Here is a 24,417-nt window from a genome sequence, read left to right on the forward strand (position 1 = left end):
AAGAATGCAGGAGCAGAGACAGGGTGCAGAGAAGCCTTAGCACTCTACCACATGGGCTCCTGCTCTGAGCCATTGTCAGCGGCCACCACCACAAACCAGGGGGAGCTGGGTTCTTTGAAACTGAAAGCAGCAATCTGTGGCTTCCCAAAGAGCCTCCTGCCTGGGGTCTCAGGAGGCAGGATAGAGAGACCCAGGAAGACCTGCTCCCTGAAGCAAGCACAGGATGGAGAGTCAAGCAGCACGCACCCTGCCCCGAGGTTCACATGCTCCTTTATTCCCAGCCCTTTCTGTCCCCAGGGGGGTCCCTTACTGCTCAATGTTTTTCTGTAACAGACTTCTAGGGTCGCCAGTGCTCACACTTAGGTCACTACCCCTGTGCTAGGCACTCCTGCTACCCAGGAAAGGTTCCAAAGGTGGAACAGCTCCAGGGGGTGCCAGGGATCAGAGCAAAAACTTGAGAGGCTGGGGATGAAGGAGTTTGGGCACAGTCCCTAAAGCATCTCAGTGTTTGAGCTTCTGTGAGAAGGCACATCCCCTCTGTGTGGGTGTGTGTGTGTGTTGGGGGGAGGGGGTCCCCAGAGGAGGCAGCTAGGGGGAGGGCCTGAGGCTGGAAATGGGGAATGGCGTGCGGCCTCTGAGCAAGCACAGGCACTTAGCCCTTGAGGTTTCTGGGAAAGGTAGAGCCACAAGGGCCTCGAGATAAGGCAAGTGTAGCAGCAGAACCCAGGTGCCAGGTCTTTCCTCAGAACCTATACTTCTTCACGAGGCCAGGCCTTCCATGCTGAGGTAGGAGGGATCCTGGCCAGAAGGTCGGCCAGCAGCCCTGGGAGGAAGGTTGCTGCGATAGGGGCTCTGCTGCCATGGAAATGACTTCATTTCCTTCCACTCAAATAGCCTACTGACTGGGTTCCTGCTCTGTTGAGGAAAAGGGTCATTGACTCTCCCCAGAAGGTGTTCAGTTCACATCCCAAAAGTCCCTCTCTTCAGGCCCTGGGGAGGTGTAGCAGCTCCTGAGGGCGCTCTTTCCTGAGGCTGGCTGACAGAAGTGGGGGGGGGGGGGCGGTTTCCTGAGAGTTCCCGGGTGCTGGTTGAAGTCCCCAGAGAATGGTCATGCAGGTTGGGGAGTCAAGTAGGTGGAGAGAGAAGGTCGGGGGCAGAGGGCCCCTTCCTGAATCCAGAGCTCACAAGGTTCCCCCCCCCCATTTCCAGAAACTCTCTCTTCCCCCACACCAGCCCACATGGCCGCGTACCAGGAAACCGGGAGCCCAGAGCACCTGTGGCCGCAGAGACACTGGCACGCAGCCCTCGGAGTGGGCGGGGCCGGCTGCAGGCAGATGGGGACGCGGTGTGCTCCCGGGAGGCCTCGGGCTGAAGGTGGCCCTCTGAGAGAAGCGGCCCAGCTTGGCCAGGAAGGTTAGAGGCGGGGGAGAGCAGCCTAGGGCGCCCCCTCGGAGCAGTGGGAGTGGGAAGAGGCGCAGGGGCGGAGGGAAGCCGCGACGGGAGGCGAGTGGGCTCTCAGCAGAGGCCAGCTTAGCCCGCGGGAGCTGCCTCGGAGCAGGGGGCGGGAGGGCAGTGCCGCCCCGGGGCTGCCGGGCTTCGCGGATCGCGGCTCTCCGCACACGGCTCGCAGGGCCCTGTGACTCTGTATCCCCTCCCTCACCCCGCCCCCCTCGCGAGGCCGCGCCGCTGGGTGGCCTGTGTGGACGGGCACAACCCCATCGCCCGCCCCTCTCACATCCGCCTCTGCCCACCTGCCTGGCCCTGCGCAGCTTGCGGCCCGGGGGCCTCGAAGGTCCCCGCGCACTCAGCCAGCGGCCTCTGCTGTGTCTGCTGCTGCTGCTGCTGCGTCTGCTGCTGCGGCCGGGAACCCGCGTCCAGACCACGCCGGGCACCTCCAGCACCCCGAGTCCGCGGGAGCGCACGCGGGCCCTGAGGCGGGACTTCCCGCTTGTGGACGGGGGGCTGCAGTGTGTGCGGGCTGGTGGGGGCCGGTGGGGGCCTAGCCTGGCCCTGGGCAGGGGAGGAGGTCCGGAGCATGCAGAGCTAGCGGGGAGGTTCCCTCACACCACCCCTGGATGGCCTCTCCATCACCTATGGATGCCCCTCCCCTTCTCTGTCATCCCCTCCCTGGTGGGAACCCCTCAGCCCAGGCCTCAGCTGCTCCTAGTATAGTCTGTGTGACAGTGTGAGGTGGGGGACCCCCCGGCTGGCCCAGGCCAGGCAATGTGTCCTGCCTGATCCCAAGACCTAAGGAGCCCACCCATTTGCCTTGACCTCCCTCCAGCCACAACGACATGCCCCTGGTCCTGAGGCAGTTTTACCACAATGGGCTCCAGGATGTTAATCTGTGCAATTTCAGCCATGGCCAGACCAGCTTGGACAGGCTGAAAGACGGTCTCGTGGGTGCCCAGGTACCAAAGGGACACACAAGGTGTCACCATGGCTGCTGGGGAATGTGGGGCAGTTTGGGGGCCTCAGAGACCACAGGTGAGTCACACTGGAACTAAGTTACCATAGTGGCCTAGAAAGTGCCATGCCATGGATGCTGGGGGCTACAGGGGTCACAGTGAGCCAACCTGACGGGCATCCAAGTACCACAGAAAAAGCAACGCATTCCATGTGACTTCTGGGCACAGTGAGTGCTGTGCCAGCTGAGGAGGCTATGAGAAGCCCAAGGAGTTCCAAAGCCCAAACCAAGCCCTGGCCTTCCCTCAGTTCTGGTCAGCCTACGTCCCATGCCAGACCCACGAACGGGATGCTGTGCGCCTCACCCTGGAGCAAATTGACCTCATCCGCCTCATGTGTGCCTCCTATTCTGAGCTGGAGCTTGTGACCTCACTTAAAGGTAGACGGGGGACTTGCCTGGTAGTCCAGAGGTAAAGACTCTACGCTTCCACTGCAGGGGGCTCGGGTTTGATCCCCGGTGGGGGAACTAAGAGCCCTCATGCTGCGCGGCACGACCCAGAAAAAAAAAAAAAAAAGGTAAACAGACTGGTGGTGGTAGGTGCCAGGGACTTCAGTAAGCTACCCCTGCCTCTGAAAATGATCATCTGACCTACCTGCCCCCAGCTCGCAACAATACCCGGAAGGTGGCTTGCCTCATTGGTGTGGAGGGCGGCCACTCACTGGACAGTAGCCTCTCCATCCTGCGTACCTTCTATGCGCTGGGTGTGCGCCACGTGACACTCACCCACACCTGCAACACGCCCTGGTGAGCACAGTGCAGATGGTAAGGGCCCAGTGAGGCAGGGATCTGCCCAAGATCACGCTGGGGCCCAAAGCAAGTTTACCCCTGGGATCCGCCCTGAACCTGGGGTGGGGAGGGGAATGGAGGTTCGCAGAACAAGACTGAATCCCCAGAAGGGCCCTCCTACTGCCAGGCACAGCCCAGTTTGGGTCCCTCCTCTTGCACCAGGGAGTTGCAGGTGTAGACGGTTCGACAGAACCTCTTTCTAGGCTCTTGTAGCCAAGTCATGGCCACCAGTCAGACTGCCTCCTGGCCACCCTGCAGGGCACAGAGCTCAGCAAAGGGTATCCACCCCTTCTACAGCAATGTCAGTCGGCTGACCGGCTTGGGCGAGGTAAGGACCCGGGTTCCATACCCTGCCCCACATGAATGTACAGCCCCGCCTGTTCCCTACAGATAAATGCACACAAGGTAAATGCAGCCCTGATGCCCCCTCCCCATCCTGTCCCTGCAGAAGGTGGTGGCAGAAATGAACCGCCTGGGCATGATGGTGGACTTGTCCCATGTCTCGATGCTGTGGCACGGCGAGCCCTAGAAGTGTCACAGGCACCTGTCATCTTCTCCCACTCAGCTGCCCGGGGTGTGTGCAAGAACACTCGGAATGATCCTGATGATATCCTGCAGCTTCTGGTGAGAGACTGCCCTGGCCCTCAAACCTAAAGCAAGAGGTTCAAACCGGGAGCCCTTGAACCTGCGCCTCTTCTCCCTCAATTTCCTCAAACCCCAGGTTAAATATCTTCTGCCCCCAAAACCCACGGTCCACAGCCCCTGAACTCTTGAGCCCTAGGTGGGGGTCTAGGTGGTAAGATACTCCACCAAACCCGGAAACCCAGGGCCAAGACACCACCCAGACCAGGGCTGCGGCTCCTCCATTCACACAAACCCAGAGAGGAGACGACTCTGACCTCAACACCTTCCTCACAGGGGCCGAGAGAGTGAACAGGCAGGTGGCTGTGCTGGGGGCCATGCTGACTGTCCACCGGTCCGCCCCTGCAGAAGAAGAACGGTGGCATCGTGATGGTGCCCTTGTCCGTGCGGGTGCTGCAGTGCAACCCGTTAGCCAACGTGCCTACTGTGGCAGGTGAGCCTCACCCTGGGCTCTCTGAAAACCCTGATTTGGAGCTGAAGCTGGGTCCAAACTTGGGGAGGACTTCAGAAGAGCCCCAGTGGTTTGACCCACCTGTTGGCAATAGGTACAGCTCCCAAAAACCCAATAATGGACGGTACACAGCACCTTGGTGCCACGTGGAACTGGAGCCACGGAATCAAAACTGCGGTACTGATGGGTATCAGGGAGGCTGTCAGACACAGAGCCCGGGTGCTGCCCATCTGTGCCTCTGCAGGGGCTCCTAAAGCGCACTGCCCCTACCTCTGGCCAAGGGACTGGACAGCTCCTTAGGTCTCTGGGGTCTTCATCAGTTGTACTCTTGTTCCTCTCTCATCCTCCACACCCGGGGAAAGGAGCCCCCACAGGTTCTCAAGGAGACTGGGAGGCAGGGTGAATCGTGGGTGGGAAATGGCCCAAACAGGGGGCTCTGGGGTCCACTCCAAATCTGAAGTCCAGTCTAGAGCCAGCTGGGATCACTTCAGATCAAACCTCAGGGCCCTCGAGTTGGTACTCTCGGTGCCAGGCCACGAAGGAACTGGACTGTTTGGCCTACAGGCTGCAAAAAGGGGAATCAACAGAGGCCAGTCATCACCCCCACCCCTGCCCTGGAAGCCCCACACTGCTGACTTCCCATTCTTCAGATCACTTCGACCACATCAGGGCAGTCACTGGATGCAAGTTCATCGGGATTGGCGGAGATTATGACGGGGCTGGCCGGTGAGTGCTTCCCCATGGCTTGTCTCGGGCTGGCTGGGCAGCAGTGGGGCTTTCACAGCCACCGTGCCCACCACACTGTGGTCCTCATAGCCTTGACCATAGCCTCAGGTGTGCTGGCCCAACTGGTATCTCCCCTCTCCCAGGGTCTGCTTCCTGGGCTCTCCTGTCTGTTTGGCCCTACTCTAGGTCATCATATTTGTCTAATCATATTTGTCCACACAGAGCTCATCTGCCCAGCATCTGCGCCCATCCAGTGCCAGCAGACCCACGGCCTCTGAGCAGACTCTTAGCAAGGTCTGGGCTGGGCTGACCATCTTCTCTGCCTGCAGCTGGGTCTGTGCATGCAGGGGGGTCAACCCAGTTCTTAAAAAGCTTTTCTTCTCTTTATAAATGGAGGCAAAAATTGCATTCAGTGAAAGGCATAGATCTTAACAGTACAATTCAATGAGTTTTGACGAATAGTCGAGGCGCTTTTGGGGCCTTCCTTTGAAGGATGAAGAGCAGGAGTGAATCATTTACTCTCTCCAAGTCTCCATTTTCCATATCTGACCAGGGCTGGGGTTCAGTGGACCCTGGACACGTAGGGCTTTGGTTCTGACTCAGGACCAGGGAACAGGTCTGAGGCCCAATAGCTGGCTGGCTGGCGGCCACACAGGTTCCCACAGGGGCTGGAGGACGTGTCCATATAGCCGGTACTGATAGAGGAGTTGCTGAGGCGTGGCTGGAGTGACGAAGAGCTCTGGGGTGTGCTTCGAGGAAATGTGCGGCGGGTCTTCAGACAGGTGGAACAGGTATGCTGGGCTGGGCAAACGAGTAGCTCCGAGCAGGTGGTCTGAGCAGGTGTACGTGGGGGTGCTGTGAGAGGTGCTGCCCGCTGACTGCCGCCTCCAGGTACGGGAGGAGAACGAGGGACAGAGTCCCTTGGAGGATGAGTTCCCAGATGAGCAGCTGGGCAGCTCTTGCCGCTCCGTCCTCCCACGTCTGCATCAGAGAGAGGATCTGGCTCCAGACCAGAAACTAACCAGAGCTGCGGTTCGTGGGAATCCCATTTTGTCACCTAAGTGGTCATTCTCAAAATCTTGCCCCCACATGGGCCCAGGCCTCACAGTTATTGCTGCCTTCCCGGTCCTCATTGTTTGGCTCTGGTGATCCAGTTAATCCTGCCAGATGTCACTTTGGCAGCCACAGATACCCCACAAAGTTTCCTTGCATGCGAGCACAAACATTTCCTATGTATTATTCTCTTCTGATAATTCTTTCAACATATCCCTTCTGGCTTTGTGCAAAGCGATTCTTTGTTTTGTACACGGGGACCACATCTGGGAAAACATCGCCGCACCCTCATAAGTGACAGGGGGAGACCCGAACTGGCCAAGCCATGACAGGAGCTCGCCGCTGCTGAGCTCTACAGATCCCGCCCCTTCCACACAGTTCGCCAGTTCCGCGGCGAGCTCATCTTTCTTGATGTTCTTCCCTTAGGAGACGTGTACAATGCAGCAGGATTCTCAACCCGTTCCCCGTGGTCACTTGTGCTAGATGGAGCTTTGCAGTGTTCTGTGCCGGCCGTGGGCCGCTGGTGGAACACTGTGTGACAACTGCCTGCACAGGACTTCAGGGTTCATGAAATGTCTGTCTTCCCAGCCTGACGCTGCTGAAAACCACGCTTCCCAGAGAAGGAGAGAGATCCAGCTGGTCCACACCTGCATACACATTTGTTGACACGTGCAGATGACAGCAGGCTCTAGCAGGACCCACATCAGCCTAAATTCAAGAGCTCCGGTGCCAGCCCTTGACAGCAGCTGAAGGGGGGTTTACAAGAGACGCAACCTCGAACCATACCCTAGGCTCAATCAGAGGTGCTGTTGGAAGAAAGAGGCCGTTGTGTCACTTTCCCGAAGAGTTTGGCCACGAGAAAAGTCCCCCAGAGCCCAGCACTGTGGGAGAGGCCTCACCCACAGAGCAGGGCAAGTGTCCCAGGCAGGGTGCCCCGCGCCCGGCACCCCGCCAACGCAGCAGGAAGGTGCCCCCCCTACGCCCCAGACAACGGGCGCTCTCCCTTCCTGAATAATTGAGCTTCTCATCCAAAAGAGGTTCTCTTCCCACCCAAACATTAGAGCTTCTAAATATTTCAGGATCCCTGGGTTGTAGAGGGTCACTCGCCGTGCCCTTTGGATAAATGAAGCCAACGTCAGCTGCTTCTGGGCTGGCCTTGAACAAAACCATCAAGATGGAAAATCTCTGCTCCTGCCCTTCCTCCCGTCACCCCCCGTCAAGCCTTTCCTGCTGCGTGCAATGACCCGGCTCTTTTGTGAGCAGGTGAAGAACACCCACGGTGCGTGCAGTTCTGTGGTCCCTGCAGAGAGGAGGTGGGTGCGGGGGACCCTCAACCATGCTGGCCTCTGCTGCCATCCCCAGGGCCCTTGATATGGGCTTCAGCACAGCACAGCCAGCCTCAGGAGGCCTGTGGGACCACTGGGGCCCCGGTGGCGATCCCCTGGATGTTCCTGGGAACGCTCCCACGACTCCAAGGCGAGTTCTGCCAGCACCCAACTCCACCAAGCTGGCACTCCTTACCTTTTCCGGATTCCGTTCGCAGCTCCCTCCTCATACGCATTCTCAAAAGCTTCCAAGAGGGGTGACCCCACTTCTCTGCTACAACTCCACCCTGAAGGCAGCCCCCACCTGACAGCACCGCCCGCCCCCCCGGCAGGGCAGCCCTGAGTAGCTGCCCCTCCACGTGGACTGTCCGTTCCCAGGTCCCACGCCAGCCCGCCGAGGGGTGGAGCCTCCAGGAGAGCCACTGTCCGCTCGCACTGCCCCAGCATCACCACCGCCACTTGCCGCCACTCTGCACTTTCCTCCTGTGTGCTTCCCCACCCCGGTCCCCTGCGTGGGTCCCCCGCTGCGCGTACACAAGCCTGTGCAGAGACAGAGCACAGCCACCAAGTCTGAGCCTCGCCGCTGACGTCTGGGCTTGGAGAGGCTGGAGGAAGCTGCTCCCCAGTCGGCTTCACCGCAGGGTCCTGGTACCCAGTCTGCCTCCAGCAGGGAGGTGATGGGACCCCACGGAAGGATGACCAGAAGCTCTCCCGGCCTGTGGGGTCTGGGGCTGTTCAGCTCTCTAATGCTGGGTCCTTCGGAGATAAAGTCTTCAGTCACCTGCCTGGGCACCCCATCCCCTCTGAAGATACAAACTAAACCTCCTCCAGGGTCTTGGCCTGGAGGGAGGAGCCGCCCAGGGTCAAAGCCCATCCCTCTCTCTTCCCACCTCTAGACCTGTGGGAAGGGCTAAGGCTAAACTCCCGGTGCCTCTTCTCTCAAACCCTCAAATGATAAGAGAAGAGGTATGTCTGTCCACCTTGCAGGGTCCTTACTCCGCCTGCCAGTAGGTGACATGGTCCTGGAGGTGCTTCTTAAACTGCCAGTCTCACTGTCTTAGCCTCAGAGTTACACACGCCCAGGAAGGACCCCGGGTACACGGCGTCCCGTTACTCCCAACTCTACTCCTGAGCGTCAGGGTTAGCTGACAGCAGGGGACAACCCATTTCAGGGATTTCTCATTTCCAAGGGCTCTTGAATGCAGAAAGAGCCCTAAGAGTCAAAGGAATTTGGCTCCAGTGGTGAAGTTACAAGTCATCTGGCAAACACTTACAGCTGGAGGGCCAACTAAGCACCCCCTTAAATCTCACCACACAGACTCTGCTGATCCGGGCTGGCCGGTGTGGTTCTCCTAAGGTTGCTTGTGCTATCGATCATCTTGCTGTACCTCCCAGTTAAAGATACAGCCTTAGGAAGACGGCTGGACGCAGACCATCAGGCAGTCATATTTACCCATTGACCTACCCTCTTCCTCCCTCCTTCCTCCCTCACTTTGGAAGCTTTAGCGAAACACATTTCACTTCCCACTTTACAATGAAATCATTAGCCTCTAAATAATGCACCTTGCATGGATAGGAGGGCAGGCAGTCTGCACACACACCTGTGCTGGTCGCTCTGCCCAGTGAAAGGGAGGAGCAGAGTATTCCCCAAGGGGCTTTCTCGGAGCTTCGGAGGCTGAAATTTGAGGGTTGACGGGGTGTACACGTCAGGAAGTGAAAGAGAGAGACTCCAGCTGCGGGAGAGGAGGGGAGAGACTCTCAGTGGTCTTCCTAGGTAGTGAGCTGTCGGAGCGAGTGGCATTCCTCCCCATCTCGCCCATGAAACTGTAAACACAGCACATGTCTCTGTGTCCTTTTCCTAACAATGAATTATTTTTTAAAATATTTTAACTCCGTGTGTTGTTGTACAGGAGGGTCACTGAGGGATATATTTGAGACTAGGACCCCTAACTCCATGAATAGCAAAGTTAGTATCTGATGCAGCCAGGACGTTGCAAAGCCTCTTGGGACCCCAGGCACCCAGGATCGCTGTGCACGGAAGAGCCAGCTGCCCATTCGCTGCTCATCCCCCTGCAGGCTCCCCTGTCGCTTGCTTACCTGGCCTCCTGTCTGTATGTTCCCTGTTGCAGCTCACGGTGCTTGACTAACTGAGCCCGAAGCATTCAGAGCCTCTTCTGCTGGGTGCTCAGAGCACTGATCCCAAGAGCTGCACCACCAAAACAGGATTCTAAGGGTCGACAAAATGGGAAATCTTGCAGTTTATCCTCTGTCTAAGGACCCACTGTACTTTTTGTTAGTAAAGCCTCTTAGATAACCTTTAAGAAAGACACCTGGGTTTTTTTCCAAACTCACTCAACTTTTCCCATAATGAAATTTTTATTAATATCCTGCAGACTTGTGCTTCACAAAAACACTCAGGAAGTCTTTTCCAGAAGCGTATAGGTCGTGTCTGCAACAGTAGTTCTCGTGCAAATGCAGCAGTGAACTTTGCATGACTGTTTCAAGGATGTTTAATGAAAGCCAAGGGCATGATTCCTAAAATGCAATTCAGTGAAGATAATTATAAATAAACTAATATGGTTCAAGTAATTGGCCTTCTGGTAGACCAGTGAGAGGCATCTGCCTCAGACTGCCTACAGGGGTGGATGGGGCGGGGGACCTTGGATGGTCACTCCTAGAGGGCACTCCTCTCCCAGACTTTGTAAGTACTAAACAGCCCACAATTCGAGGTTAGACTCTCAGAGGGAAATCAAAAGCACTGTTATCTTGCTTTAATAATTGAGGATAGGATCTATATGCTTTGGAGAGGAGAAAAGCAAATGGCAGAGATGCCATCCAAGTAGGAAACTTGGTGAGCTAGTCAGTATTCTCCCCTGAATGGAAGTCTCTATCCTCCTCCAGGACTGAGGCAGGGACGGACTTGCCTGAGGTCATATAGTGAGTTGGTAAGAGGAGAAAGTCACATCCAGTGCCCTGACTCTGTTCAGTGATTACTCACCCTACCAACAACCCAAAGACCTCAGCTCTTCTTGAGTATCTTGAACTGAGTTGTGGGCTTGTAAGGTGCCCAGAAGTTTTGTATGGTTTTGTTTTATTTCTAGTAAGTAGCTGGAAGTCTGAGACCATGGTTGATGCACAACCAGAAGAAAGGGAAGGAAAAGAGGAAAAAGTAGATGAAGTGCGTCCTCCTGAACTCTTGCTATTTTGGTTTCAAACTTCACTTCTCCGTACTCTGCCCATGAAAATACCGATGGTCATGGTGATGGCAGTGGCTGTGATTTACTGAGCACCCACTCTGTACTATGTCCCGTCTTAAGCAGGCTCTCTTGACTCTCATGCTGGTTCTGTCTCATTTTTCTGACTTTTAAACCTTGGAATGTCCCACCCACTCCTCTTCTCCATCCTCACTCACTCCCTTGATGATCTCACGCAGCCCCAAGATTGTTAATGAACTACACACTGATGAGCGTATCCCAGCCCCGGCCTCTCCCGGGGCCCCGGATGCTCACACGCCTCTGTCTACCCATCACCTCCACTTGGGTATCCAAGAGACTACTGCTGCTTAATGCGCCTGAAGCCAAATTCTTGGTTCCTGCACCCCACAACCAAAGGGTTCTCCTTTCACCCAGTTCTCCGTTTCAATATGTGACAACTGCAGTTTACCCATCGTTCAGGACAAAATCTTTTTTTTTATTGCAAAAGTGTTGTTTCTTTTTTCTTAAATTTTTATTGGAGTAGAGTTGATTTACAATGTTGTGTTAGTTTCAGGCTTACAGCAAAGTGAAGCAGTTATACAGATACGTATATCTGCTCTTTCTTAGACTCTTTTCCCGTACAGGCCATTATAGAGTATTGAGTAGAGTTCCCTGTGCTATACAGTAGGTCCTTATTAGTTACCTATTTTATACACAGTAGTGTGTATGTGTCAATCCCAATCTCAGGACAAAATCTCGAGGTGTCTCTTTGTGTCTCACTATTCACCCAACCCACCCCTCATACTAGCTCGTCCTACACGTTCTACCTACAGAATATTTCCAGATTCTGACGGTCACTTATCACCACGACCACTGCTGAAATCCAAGCTCTCTTCCTCTCTCACCTGGAGATGCAGTCACCTCCGACCTGGTCTTTTGGCTTCTCCACTTACAGTGTTGTTGTTGTTTTTATTGGAGTATAATTGCTTTACAATGTTGTGTTAGTTTCTGCTGTACAATGAAGTGAATCAGCTATAGGTATACATATATCCCCTCCCTCTTGGACCTCCCTCCTCCCCCCCATCCCACCCTTCTAGGTGGTCACAGAGCACCGAGCTTACAGTCTTAAAAGCTCCTTTCCACTGAACAACCAGAGTGGTCTTTCTAAAATATACATCAGGTCATTTCTCTGCTCAAGGCCACCAGTTGTTTCCCATCTCACTTAGAGTAACCCTGCCAGGCTGTATGATCCAACCAGCCCCTGCGTGCACACACACACACACACACACACACACCCTCTCTGCCCTCTTCTCCTTGACCCCCACTTTCCCACCCCTCCAGCCACACAGAGCTTCTTCATGCTCCTTGAACTTGCCAAGCACTCTCCCACTCCAGCACCTTTGAACTAGCTCTTTGCCGTACCTGGACATCTATATGGCACCTCATTTTCTTCCAGGTTCTGTTGAAGTATCATCTTATCAAAGATGCCTTCCTTGACTGTCCTTTAAGAAAAGTCATCCCCACATGCATACACTGTCTCCCCTACCCCTCAGCCCGGCTTTATTTTTCTTCTAAGTATCATAACCACCTGACACAGATGTCATTGCCGTTTTCCATCTTCCCATGTTAGACTATTAACATCCGAAGAGGAGAGACTGTTCTGTTTACTGCTTGATTTCCAGCACCTAGAATACGCCAGAGTATGGATTTATCTGTTTATATTATTTGTTAAATCAATGAGTGCAGGTACCGTGATCCAATTTTACAGATGAAGAAACAGAGACTCTTAGAAGCTGATTACCTGCCAAAGACCAGTAAGCGGTAAGTTCAACCAGTAAGTTCATCAGACACTGGAGTCTTTGCCTTGCTGTCCAGTCCCCTGTGGTGCCACCACGTCCATCACATTCACAACAATAAGGCATCTCCTTCTCCCGACCTCTCTTCTGCTGCTTCCGGGAAACAAACTGCTCTCGGGAGGTGTGGTGGGGAAATGCACAAACCAGCAACAGGCAGAGAGAAGTACAGGGTGTGTGCGGTTTTATTGGTGCCACACACCCGGCCTCTTCTGTCTCTTGTAATCGAGTTGCTGAAATGTGTACGGCTGGCCCAGATTCCAGGGCACCTACTCCAGAGGAAAAGCGGGGCTTGCAAAGGAGGCTGGAGATGCCCACAGCCACTTTGCTGAGCCTCATCACACGCACTGCTCAGGCTTCTGGATTAATCATGAGATGTGGAAAAGAGCAGGAAATCTACCTCCGTAACTGCAGCTCAGCTGGGTTCCTTAGGACATTTCCCAGCAGGCAGAGTGATCCCCGCTTTGCCAGTACTGCAGGCCCATCATTAAGCCCAAGATCCGCCAACCCCTCCTGGGAACAGAGTGCCTGACTCGCCCTCCCACCAAGACCTGCCGGGGAAGCCAGTGGACGCCCCTGACCCAGAGCTGCCAACAGATGCCGCCGCCCACCTGGCTGCCACAGGATGGGGCCGGGAGGGACAGGGCAGCTGGCCCCAGTCCGGCTTCCCGCTCACCCTCCCCCGCCCCTCCCCCCCAGCGCTGACTCCCCCCAGCTCCTGTCAAACAGAACCAGCTCTGCTACTTACCAACTGTATCACCTTGGGCACGTTATTTAATCCAAGCCTCGGTTTCTGTGTGTAAAGTGGGGGTCAAGATCACGCTTACCTCCTAGGGTGGCTGTGAGACTGACCGAGATGAGGTCTACATTGCAGCCAGCACAGTGCTTGACCCGTAATGGAGCTGGGTAGGTGGTCGCTGTCATCAACACAGACTCAGAGGGCTGGCAGGGGTATCAGAAACCTTTCAGCCAGTGGGAGGCACTGCCAACTACACCCCTGGTAGGCAGGGAGAGCTGGACCAGTTGCCAGCCAGCCCATCCCTCAGGCTCTGGGGCAACTGCAGGGGTTCCTACCAGCCCCTCCCTCCTTCCTGCATCTGATTCCGATGCCATCAGCAGTCAGTGAGCCCAGAGGGACTCTCCAAAGCTCCCCTGGGTTTCCAGTTTCTAATTTCTACCATGATAACCTACCGTGGGTCCAGAGAAAGACAAACTCTTGGCCACCTGAGGGACAGGGAGGCAAGATACCCAGTCTCGCTGTGGCTGATGGTAGAATGCACGATGGCAACTCAGGTTTCTAAGCTTCCAAAGACAGTGGGGCCAGGCATGTGCCTACCAGCTTGGGTGAGTCTATTGCTACATCTTGGGGAACTGTGTTAGCCGCCTGGCATCCTGTTGGTGACATGACCTGGCTCACAGTGAGAGTGTTAACACACAGCAATCAGCAGACGTTGCCAGTCAAGATGCCTCCCTTACCCCTACCCCCAAGAGCTGGTGAACGTTTATCAGCCCACCACCCAGCAAGACTGTTCTCGCTCCCCACCCCTGCCTTGCTTGCTTGTAACTATTCCCCTCACACTACATGCCCATCTCAAGTGTTCCTGAAATAAACCGCCAGAGACAGGTGATGAGAAGCCACTGGGGATGCGGGCAGGGGGGCTGGCCCCCTGAGCCAGCATTAAGGCTCCGCCTCCCTCCTTTCACTGTCTGTGCTCCTTCTCGGAAGAAAGTTCACCAGCAGGTATTTGGATGCAAAGACTCATCACCAAGATCTTTGCACCAGTGCTCCGAGGTGCATGTGGAGCAAAGAGGCAACCAGAAAAATGACTCAGAGCCCCGGAACTCTGACCTCTAGGGGACCACCTAGGGTCACAGAGACTTGTGGACTCTGCCCAGACCCCATGGAGAGCCTTGTGAGGAAGAGCTTGTGGGGCTGGTGGAAAAGGAGGGCCATCCAGTGTCAGCCAGCATCAGCGAGCTCAGCAGAGACCTCAGCTTCTCTGGGGTCACATCTGCATCGCCCCTTGAGGAAGCTGAAAGGAATCCAGGGCAGCAGCCTTGAGGCTGAGGGAGACGGAGCATCTCTGCCCCCATGCCCTTCACCAAATGGACACTGGCCGTTCTATTCCATCGGGAGCATCGCTGAGCAGCAGCAGCTTCTCCAAGGACCCGGGGGCCCCGGATACTGGGAGTGGCACCGCGGGATCCCCGATGGGCATCCCCCTCCCTCCCCCTCTCTCCCCCACGGAACCCCTTTCCTCCACAGCAGTAGGTTTCTCCCTGAACTTTACCCTTAAGGGAATCTGGTGCATTCTCTCCTACAATATTTATGACCCACATCAATTTTTCATTCATCCCATCACTCAGCTTATCAGGCGAATTTGGAAACTTTCCCTCTGAGTTCTCCTTCTGCTGAGGGTGAGATGGGGACCGGAGTAAAGCCCCAGGGACCTGCTGCACCATCCGCCCCGCCATCCTCCTGCCCAGAGAGCCGGTGTCTGCCACGTTAACTGCCAGCCCGTCCGCCCCTCTTTCTAAGCCGCTCACAATCTGATTACACCTCAACGTCCAACCTTACACCCCACCTCTGGGCCCCTGCCCCCCCACCCCCTTCTCACTGTGACCTGCAAACACAAAGCTTCCCCTCCCTCTCTGGGTGGGGAAAGGGGTTCCTATTGCTTCTGACCCTGTCCTTCCTTTGGTGCATCTGGCCCTGCCTCATCCTCCAAGCCCAGACCAATTCCACATCTTCCCCCAAGCCACGTTTCCCCTCATCTAACCCCCATACCATCTCCTTGCTCATCCCTGTTTCACTTCAGCCAGTAATTAATAACTCAGTATTTAGCTGTTCTTTAACTATTCTCTCTGGCTGAAATGTAAGCTCCCTAAAGACAGAGTCTGCACTTTCACACTTCTGTGGCCTGGTTCCCATGGGGCTTACGGTATATAGCACCAGCTACGTAGCAGGTGCTTCATAAATAACTAGATACAGAAATAAATAGCAAAAAATAAAATAACATAATAAAATGATAAATAATAATATAATTATAAATAAACGATTTAATACATAACTTGGTGGAAATCATTTGGACTTTTCTCTAATTTCTACCATGGGTCTTGGTAGAAGACCCATGGTAGAAATTATTATAATTGGGTCTTGTTTTTATCTGGTCTAATCTCAGATGTAATGATGATAATACAGAGATGTTCTTATCTCTGAGAAATACGATAGTATGTTAATTATATTAATAATAATAACGATTGCTCCAATTTATTGAGCCCTTACTCTGTGCTGGAAGCAGCAAAGTGTTTTGCAGGCACTATCTAGCTGACCTTTCAGGTAAGTGTTGTTATAACCCCCATTTCACAGGTGAAACACAGAGAGGTTGTGACTTGTCCAAGGACACACAGCTAAACGCGTTAGAGCAAATGCTCAACAGCTGTAGCTCAGACCAGGGCCCATGCTTAAACGTCGCCTCGTTCCTGCCACAGCTAGTATCCCTGCATCCCTACATCCCTGCGCACAGTCTCCAGGAGGGCAGCCTGAGGTGTGGACAATGCAGTAGCCACCAAAGGCCGGTGCAACCAGCCCAGCAAAAGAGGAGAACCTTCAGGTAAATATGGGGAATGAGCATAAACACTTATATCTGCTCCCGCCTGAAATACCAGAAATGTTACGTAAAGGAATAACAAAAGGGTCGCTCCCCAAAGACAGGGAGAGGAGGGGAAGCCACAGCATCAACACGACACAACAACCAAGACCCAACACGGCCAAAATTAAATAAATAAAATAAATTAAAAAAAAATTATATCAGATACGAAAGTACTTCTATTTAGAGACAGATTCAGCAGTAAGGATACTGACAGCAACAGAGAAAAAACAAAACAAAAAAAACATTAAAAATTAGAGAGTACAAAACAATGAGAAAGACACAGCCCAGGTTCATTTAATACAGGGACAACTAGTCCTTAATACCTTACCTGTCTAGTAGAAATCACTACAATGCAACTTATTTTTACTGTGTATAATGTCACTCTAATTTATCTAGAAAGGATTAAATTGTGTTCAGCATTTTCTTTTTAAGAAGCATGAACTCGTTAAATTTAAAAGTTTTTTAGTTAAAATGTTTATAACATAGAATCCTAAAATAGTTTTCTCCTGATAGTCTGCCTTCCTCTATATGTACAAGCAGTCATATGTGATGATCTGACTGGACCTGTTTAGAAAGAAAAGGCAACTCTGCCCAAGAAGCTACTTTGCATGAACCTGAGATGAGGTGGAAGAAGGAAAATCACTGGACTGACTGAAGCAGAGTGATGATTAGGGATCAATGAAAATAGAACAGTAAACTGAGGGCCATGCATCCTGGCACAGCAAACAGGAGTAAATGAAAGTTTTCAGGAAAATAGTTATGTGGGATGCATATGCAGTCAACTAACCTTTGACCATGGTGCCCAAAACACAAAATGGGGAAAGGATAGTCTATTCAATAACTGGTGTTAGGAAAATTGATACCCACATGCGAAAGAATACCATAGACAAAAATTAACTTGAAATGGATTAAGGACTTAAATGTAAGACCTGAAACCATAAAACTTCTAGAAGAAAACATAGGTGGTAATAAGCTATTTGACATAGGTCTTCGCCATATCTTTCTGGATTTGACACCAAAAGCACAAGCAATAGAAGTAAAAATAAACAAGTAGAACTACATCAAACTAAAAAGTTTCCGCACAGCAAAGGAAACAACCAACAAAATGAAAAGGCAACCTATAGAATGTGAGAAAACATTTGCAAACTACCTATCAGATAAGGGATTAATATCCAAAGCATGCAAAGAACTCATATGCCTCAATAGCAAAATTAAAAAAAAAAATCCAATTAAACAGTGGGCAGAGGACCTGAATAGACAGTTCCCCAAAGAAGACATACAAATGACCAACGGATATATGAAAAGGTGCTCAACATCACTAATCATCAGGGAAATGCAAATCAAAACCACAATGAGATATGACCTCACTACCTATTATAATGTTTATTATGAAAAAAGACAAGAGATAACAAATCTTGGTGAGGATATGAATAAAGGGAACCCTTGTACACTGTTGGTGAGAATGCGAATTGGTGCAGTCACTATGGAAAACAGTATGGTGGTTACTCAAAAAGTTAAACATAGAACTACCGAATGATCCAGCAATCCCACTTCTGGATACATATCCAAAGGAAATGAAATCAGTATCCCAAAGAGATATCTGCATTCCCATGTTCATTGCAGCATTATGACAATAGCCAAGATAAGGAAACCTGTGTCCATCAATGAACGAAGAAAGAATATGTGGTATATATATTCAATGGAATATTATTTAGCTATAAAAAAGAAGGAAATCCTGTCATTTGTGACAACATGAATGAACTCGGAGGGCATTATGTTAAATGGAAAAAGTCAGACTGAGAAAGACAAATGCTACATGGTATCACTTACATGTGCAATCTTTAAAAAAAAAAAAAAAAATTGAACTAACAGAAACAGAATAGAAGGGTCCTTGCCAGGGTCTGGGAGATGAGGGAATCAGGAAAACGTTGGTCAAACGTACAAACTTTCAGTTTTAAGAAGAATATGAATAAGTTCTGAGGATCCAATGTACAACATGGTTACAGTAGTTAATAATACTGTCTTGTATACTTGAAATTTGCTGAAATAGACTTTAAGCATTCTCACCACCAAAAAAAAAAAAAAAACAAACACAAGGGTATGGGGGTAGAGGGGAACTATGTGAGGTGATGAAAATGTTAATTAACTTCATCAGGACAAGTATTTCCCAATGTCTAGGTGTATCAAATCAGTTTGTACACTTTAAATATATACAATTTTATTTGTCAATTATACCTCAAGAAAGCTGGGAAAACAAGAACTAAATAAATATTTAGTAAATGAAAAAAAGTTATGAGGTAGGTGTTTAGGAAATATTAATTCGGAAACACTGTACAGACAGGACTAGAGCAGACAGGTACTGCAAACAAGGAAGTAATCTCTCTCTTCTTCTATGGCAATAAACTAAGAGTACCCATGCCTGACAGCAATTCATCAGCAATCTCCCAAAATTCAGATTCCCAAGAGAAAGAACAAACGAATAGGAGAGAAGAGATGCTACGTATATCCTCAGCCCATAGCTTTATCTGTTTTCAGGCTACAAACCAGTTTCTTACAGTCCCCTGGGAATAGGAACATGAACCTGCAGGAGGATAATGGCTGCTTTAACATCTCTCTCTAAACTCATCAACGATGTGCTAATAGTTCATACATTTAAGCCAGACCCTCGTAACTCATTTTCAGTGGTGCAATTGTCTAATAAATTGTTGGAAACTCTGAAAAATCTTCAGTGTTCCATAAAAATGAAGCCTTTTCACAATCATTGAAACCAGTAATGCAAAACAAATGTATTTCCTTGATAAATTTAGTTTTAAGTTAAGCTTTAATTTATATGCTAAATTTTTTAATTTAGTTCAAGTTTTGGCAGAGACGTGTTTATTTTAATTGTTGGCCTTCAAAACTCTAGCTTAGGAATAAGCATCTGCTTCTTTTCAATTTTCCGCATAAACTGGATAAATTTCTTCAAGTTGCAAATGAGGGGTGAACATACACTGTATTGCTTCTGGAAAGGTTACAAAATTGCAGCACTTTTTGTGAATCCTTTATGAGAGATCTTACAGCATTACCCTTAAATCTTAACTAGGGTTCTTATATGTACTTACATTTAAGCTGTTTTCAAAGAACATAATACATTAGCATCTAGACCTTGTGCCCAAATAGCCCTCTTTGGAGCTCTTGTCGAATACTCTAATACATTTTGAACTCCTCTCACTGCTTTATAGAGATTCACAAAACACATGGATCCTTTCTCTAAGATGAAAAACCTCCCAGAGGAAAAGCACAAACACAGCCTCAGCCCACCTATATTGGAGACCCTGTAACCAATCTGACAAACATACAGTGCGTATTTCTCCAGCTATAGCCTTTGGAAGAAATCAATAAAACTTTCAGAAAATTAAAGTGAGAGCTCTTGAAACACTGTAGGAGGTAACATTCATCCTTTGCAAATACCTTAAGAAAACTGACTTCTGAGAGAATCCAATCCCTATTATAAAATAGTCTTCCTTCACCAGTAATGGCAACACTGGTAAAGGCACTGCTAAGCATGGTTGCACTCATCTGAACCAAGCAGGCATAGAACCTAGGTAACAACGCCCACTGGCTATTAATATGATTGAAGCTATCTGTGAATTGGGACTCAGTTGATATTAAGATGTAAAACCCCTGAAAATCTACAAGAGCATTTTCTTCTGGGGTGTTTTATTTCGTCGGTTTCTTTTTCAGTCTACCTTTTAAGGTATTACCCAATCGCCATGTTATGTATGGTGTCTAGCCATGGTACTGATGTTCATGATTCCATGAAATGGCATCTTTGCTTTACAAAGTATCAGGGTTATAACAGAGAGAGTGGTGAAGGACTAAGAAACATACTTTAATAGAGCCAGTTAACTTGCTGGACACTAACATCCAGTCAGGAGCCTCAAGTAACATCTCTGCCCAAAAGTTTCAATTGCTAAAGAGCAAGGGAATAATACCAAGGCCCAATCACAGAGTAGCAAACACCAGGGGCCTGGGAAAATCCCAAGAGAATAGCTTCAATGGCAGTGATTCTCAAATGTTCAAGGTACACAAGAATCACCTGGTGAATGTGTAAAAGCAGTTTCTGAGGCCGATCCTCTGAGATTTTAATTCAGCAGGTCAGGCGAGGTCCATGAATTTATAGTTCTAACACGGCTGGCGGAACCAGAGCTGCTGCTCTGAGGAACCCACTTTGAGAACCACTGCCCCACCACTATTAAATCAGAGTCGGCAGTCTTCTAAAAGGCAAGGTGATCTGCATGTTCATTAAAGTTTGAGAATCACTGCTTTAGGAAATGAGGCAACAGGTTTGTTTGGTTTTTTCCTTCTTCCTGTGATATCAGGATAGGGAGATGGTGAAAAGAGATGTTTTCAAAAGAATGTAAGTGCTTAAATCACACTCTTTGTCATGAAACAAACCTATCTGGCCACCTTGCTCACCTTCCTCAATGAAGCATCACTCACTCCTTCCTTTATCCATCCTCACTGTACCTTACCTAGGGCTCACGAGGAGACAGAGGTCCCATATGAACTTCAGATCTGCATGTTATAGATTTCCCGGGAAAATCTAGAATTCATATAATTGTCTTTCTAGTCAATATAAATTACACTGGCATTAAACAAAGAATCAAGTTTGAATTACATACGTTTAGAGAACTTTTCATGTAAATAACTTCACAAGAAATTCACAGAAGAATATTTTTTTAGACTGATTGGCAACAGGGCCACGACAAGAGCAAGAAATGTCAACAGAGTGGCCTCCTGTGGTCACCCATGTCTCAGAGATGGAGGAAGGAAAGATAGCCTCTTGACTGATTTGCACTGTATGTAATTTTACATTACATGTAATTACGTGGACTAAACCAAGTGTAACACAGAAGACTAAACATGTTATCATTCCATGTGATGAGCCTCTACAAAGAGGAAAAAACAGAAGAAAAAAACACTTTTTTTTCTACTTTAATTTTGTACCTATATGAGATGATGAATGGTCACTAAACTTACTGTGATAATCATTTCATGATGTATGTAAGTCAAAGTACTACACTATATACCTTAAACTTTTACAGTGCTGTATGTCAATTATATCTCAGTAAAACCGGAAGGAAAAAAAAAAGTGGAAGATGTGAATATATCAAGCCTTGGCAATGGGAAAGGCCTAAGTCCACGTGACTAATCACACCTCCTTCTTGCTGATTCATGCTATTGTAGATTCAGCAGCTCCAGCAGCAAAACAGCTTATCTGTTAATAAGCTACAGAAAGAAGAGCCCCAAGTCCCATCACGCACTGCACAAATGTGAGTTGAACTGGCAAACATCTCCCAATCCACCACAACAACCCCTTGCCTCGCTTACCTGAAACTTTCACACATACCACATCTCCCCAATTATTTCCATAATCAGTGAGCCTATTGCTGATCTAAAACCTGACACATACATGAGTAGATTCCAGGTCTGTTAAGTACCAGGAGCAAAGGAGGACACAGAAAAACACCGCATTTAGTCTCATTTTCTCTGAGAAATTCAGTGCGCTGAAAGACAGCACTGGACTGAGAACACGGAACCAAGGTTCTAACACCAGTTTTTCTACCAGATACCTTGAAGCAAGTCACTTGGCCTCTTTCATCTCATTTCTTTCGAGATTACACTACATTATCATTCAGATACTTCCATATCTAGGAGTCTGTGATTATGCTGAGTATCCATGCTATTAGAAAGCCAAAGAAACAGCTACTCAGAAGCACATGGAAAATAACCATCTTGGATGAGACTTAAGAGCTGCAGTGGCACTAGCTCCACACAAGGCATCCTCATCCCAGGTCAGAACTCGGTACTGCAGGCTGCCCAGAAACTGGGGCATATAATAAGGTTTATTCATATGAGCATCCTTCCTAACTTATTCAACCACAAGTCTTTCATGAATACCACCCAGATGCTGAAATTAGGATCGCCATCCTTAGGTATCAGGGATTAAAGTATGATCCAAAGAGTTCAAGTTGCCTCCAAGATGTCTGCAACTGCATGGAAGTTGAAGGCCTCACTCACCTCATTCCCACCACATCCTGCAAATCCTTTTCTTAGAAGGAAATCAGAAACTCCCTTTCTTGAAGACAGATGGGTAATTCATGCACAACCATCTATGAGACTGCCTGCATGGGGCCTCCTTGTTTGAAGACTACAGAGATTTTAAATTAAAAGAACCATCTATGTCAACTCTGCCTAGATGATGTGTTCAAAGGGAAGACTCAAAGCAGCAAACTAGAGGGAACTTTTCGTTTACTTATTTCTAAAAAGCCAAATAAACCCTCTAGGAATGGTTATCTGTCATTTCCTTTCTCAGCACCCACTGTTCCTTCTTCTGGCTGCAGTCACAATTTTTATTTGCAAACCATGACTACCGCCCTCAGTGGACCCATGTCTTCTGTCCCAGGGTTCCTTTTCCTCTAAGAATTTTATGATCTGCATGAATCACTTTGCATAGATAACTAAAATTGATCATTAAAATCTGAAATTAAAAAAAAAAAAAAAACGAGCATGCAACACCCTGTTCTTATTTTGCTTCAAGGATACTCCTACTGAGCTCATGGAGCTGAAAGCTGCAAAAACTTGAAGGATCCTCCTCTCAGGTTGAAAGACTAGGACATGAAGTACCCAAGTATGCCACACAGAGTTCAAGAAAAGGAATACAGCCAGATCTTCCATCTAAGTATCAGGAAGAAATCGGAGGTAGGGAAAAGAATTGGGGTAGCTCAGCAGTAGCCTTTTTCTTAACGTCAGAACCCTGATTTTTATTCCGAAACAAGACTATAAAACAACATTTCCCAGACATTCTCGCATGGAGGTGTAATCATGTGACTGTGTCTGGGCCAGTGACCTGCAAGAACAAGTGTTATGCTGGCTTCCAAAAGGCTCTGGCAAAAGTCCAACTTAATGAAATGAAAATGTCTGATTAGACCTTGACTTGTCCTGACCACTCTGGTCACAGGGAAAGCAGTCTTATTGACTCATCATGTCATTTCGCTCAACTATTAATGCAAGGAGTATCATGAGGAAGAAAGAACTGCTTGCAAATGTACAAAATAAGCAACAAATACCCCTGTCAACAGTATTAAATTATTTCTCAATCACACACTACAGGTTATATCACAGTAGTTACAATGATGGAGGCCACTGGGTCCTCACCAACAAAAAGACTGGTTCTTCCACTTTTAGGACAGTTATTTAGAGCAGAGGTCCCCAACCCCCCAGGAACCTGGCCGCACAGCAAGAGGTGAGTGGCGGGGAGCCAGCGAAGCTTCATCTGCCGCTTCCCATCACTCACATTACCACCTGAACCATACCCCCAACCCCCCGTCCGTGGAAAAACTGTCTTCCACGAAACTGGTCCCTGGTGCCAAAAAGGTTAGGGACCGCTGATCTAGAGGACTACAGGGCACTCAGCGTTTATCAGGAGTCTGTGCTTTCATAGAATCTACTCTTCAGTAAGTCTACAAATCTTTTATCCATGGCCCTAAAAGCCAAAATCAGGGTTGTACTTTATTATCATCAAGGTGTTTAGGAATTTCTGGTGAAAATAAAAGTTTCTACTCATATTAAAAGTGAATAAATGTTTCTGAATCTACCTTTCATCTTTGGTTAATATGTTTCTTACTAAACAAGCCAAATTCATAAAGGAAAAGACAGGTTACCTCATAACACTTTCTTTTCCACTAAAGCAGTAAAGACCCACACTAACACTGCATTTTTTTACTTCCAAATTCTATACATCAGGCTTCTCACAGAAACTTTCACTTCAGCCAGTGGAATACCTTGCAGGAGGCAGGCACTCAAGAAATATTTGTTAAGGTGACTTGAACATAGTAACACATTAGGTGAACATTATAGGAAGTTAGCCTAAGGGCTCTTCACTGAGAAGAAAACAGCTTTTTACCATGTTCTTTATTGCCAAGTGAAAGGATATACATATATAGCCTTGTTCGCTCAAAATGTACCCTCTCCACATCACTGACATCCTGTAAATGGCCATAAATCACAACTGGTCCTTGTCATGAGAAAAACTGTGTGTCAACTTGAGTGTGTCTGCCTTAAAAGACAGGTGCAAGGGTAAAATCAAACATATTTAAGTGCTTGGGAAAGAAACACTGCTCTACAGAAGCAAGGGACTATTAGGGGCAGGAATTGTAAACATATACACCTTTTATAGCAATAGACTCCAGACAGGAAATCAGGATGAGACTGGTCTATCCTGG

General features: G+C 49.3%; 3 long non-coding RNA genes across 8 annotated transcripts in view; 1 reads left to right on the forward strand and 2 right to left on the reverse strand.

Annotated features, from left to right (window-relative positions):
• LOC309653769 overlaps nt 1-24,417 on the reverse strand; it is a 46,785-nt gene that overhangs the window by 11,746 nt on the left and 10,622 nt on the right. For 5 of the 6 annotated variants that reach the window (XR_014259448.1, XR_014259449.1, XR_014259450.1 and 2 more), the window contains exons 2-3: nt 9,548-9,677; nt 9,052-9,183 (exon numbers count right to left, since the gene is read on the reverse strand). This is a non-coding gene — a long non-coding RNA (uncharacterized lncRNA). The remainder of the gene's footprint in view (nt 1-9,051; nt 9,184-9,547; nt 9,678-24,417) is intronic. The other variant, XR_014259447.1, reaches the window with a different exon arrangement.
• On the reverse strand, nt 11,987-12,997 carry LOC309653770. Its single transcript, XR_014259453.1, has 2 exons — nt 12,446-12,997; nt 11,987-12,329 (listed from the first exon to the last, which is right to left on the reverse strand). It is a non-coding gene; the product is annotated as an uncharacterized lncRNA (long non-coding RNA).
• On the forward strand, nt 15,919-19,656 carry LOC309653768. Its single transcript, XR_014259446.1, has 2 exons — nt 15,919-16,111; nt 19,372-19,656. It is a non-coding gene; the product is annotated as an uncharacterized lncRNA (long non-coding RNA).

Source organism: Balaenoptera physalus, assembly GCF_965194825.1.
Source record: "Balaenoptera physalus genome assembly, contig: HAP1_SCAFFOLD_1150, whole genome shotgun sequence".
NCBI lineage: Eukaryota > Metazoa > Chordata > Mammalia > Artiodactyla > Balaenopteridae > Balaenoptera > Balaenoptera physalus.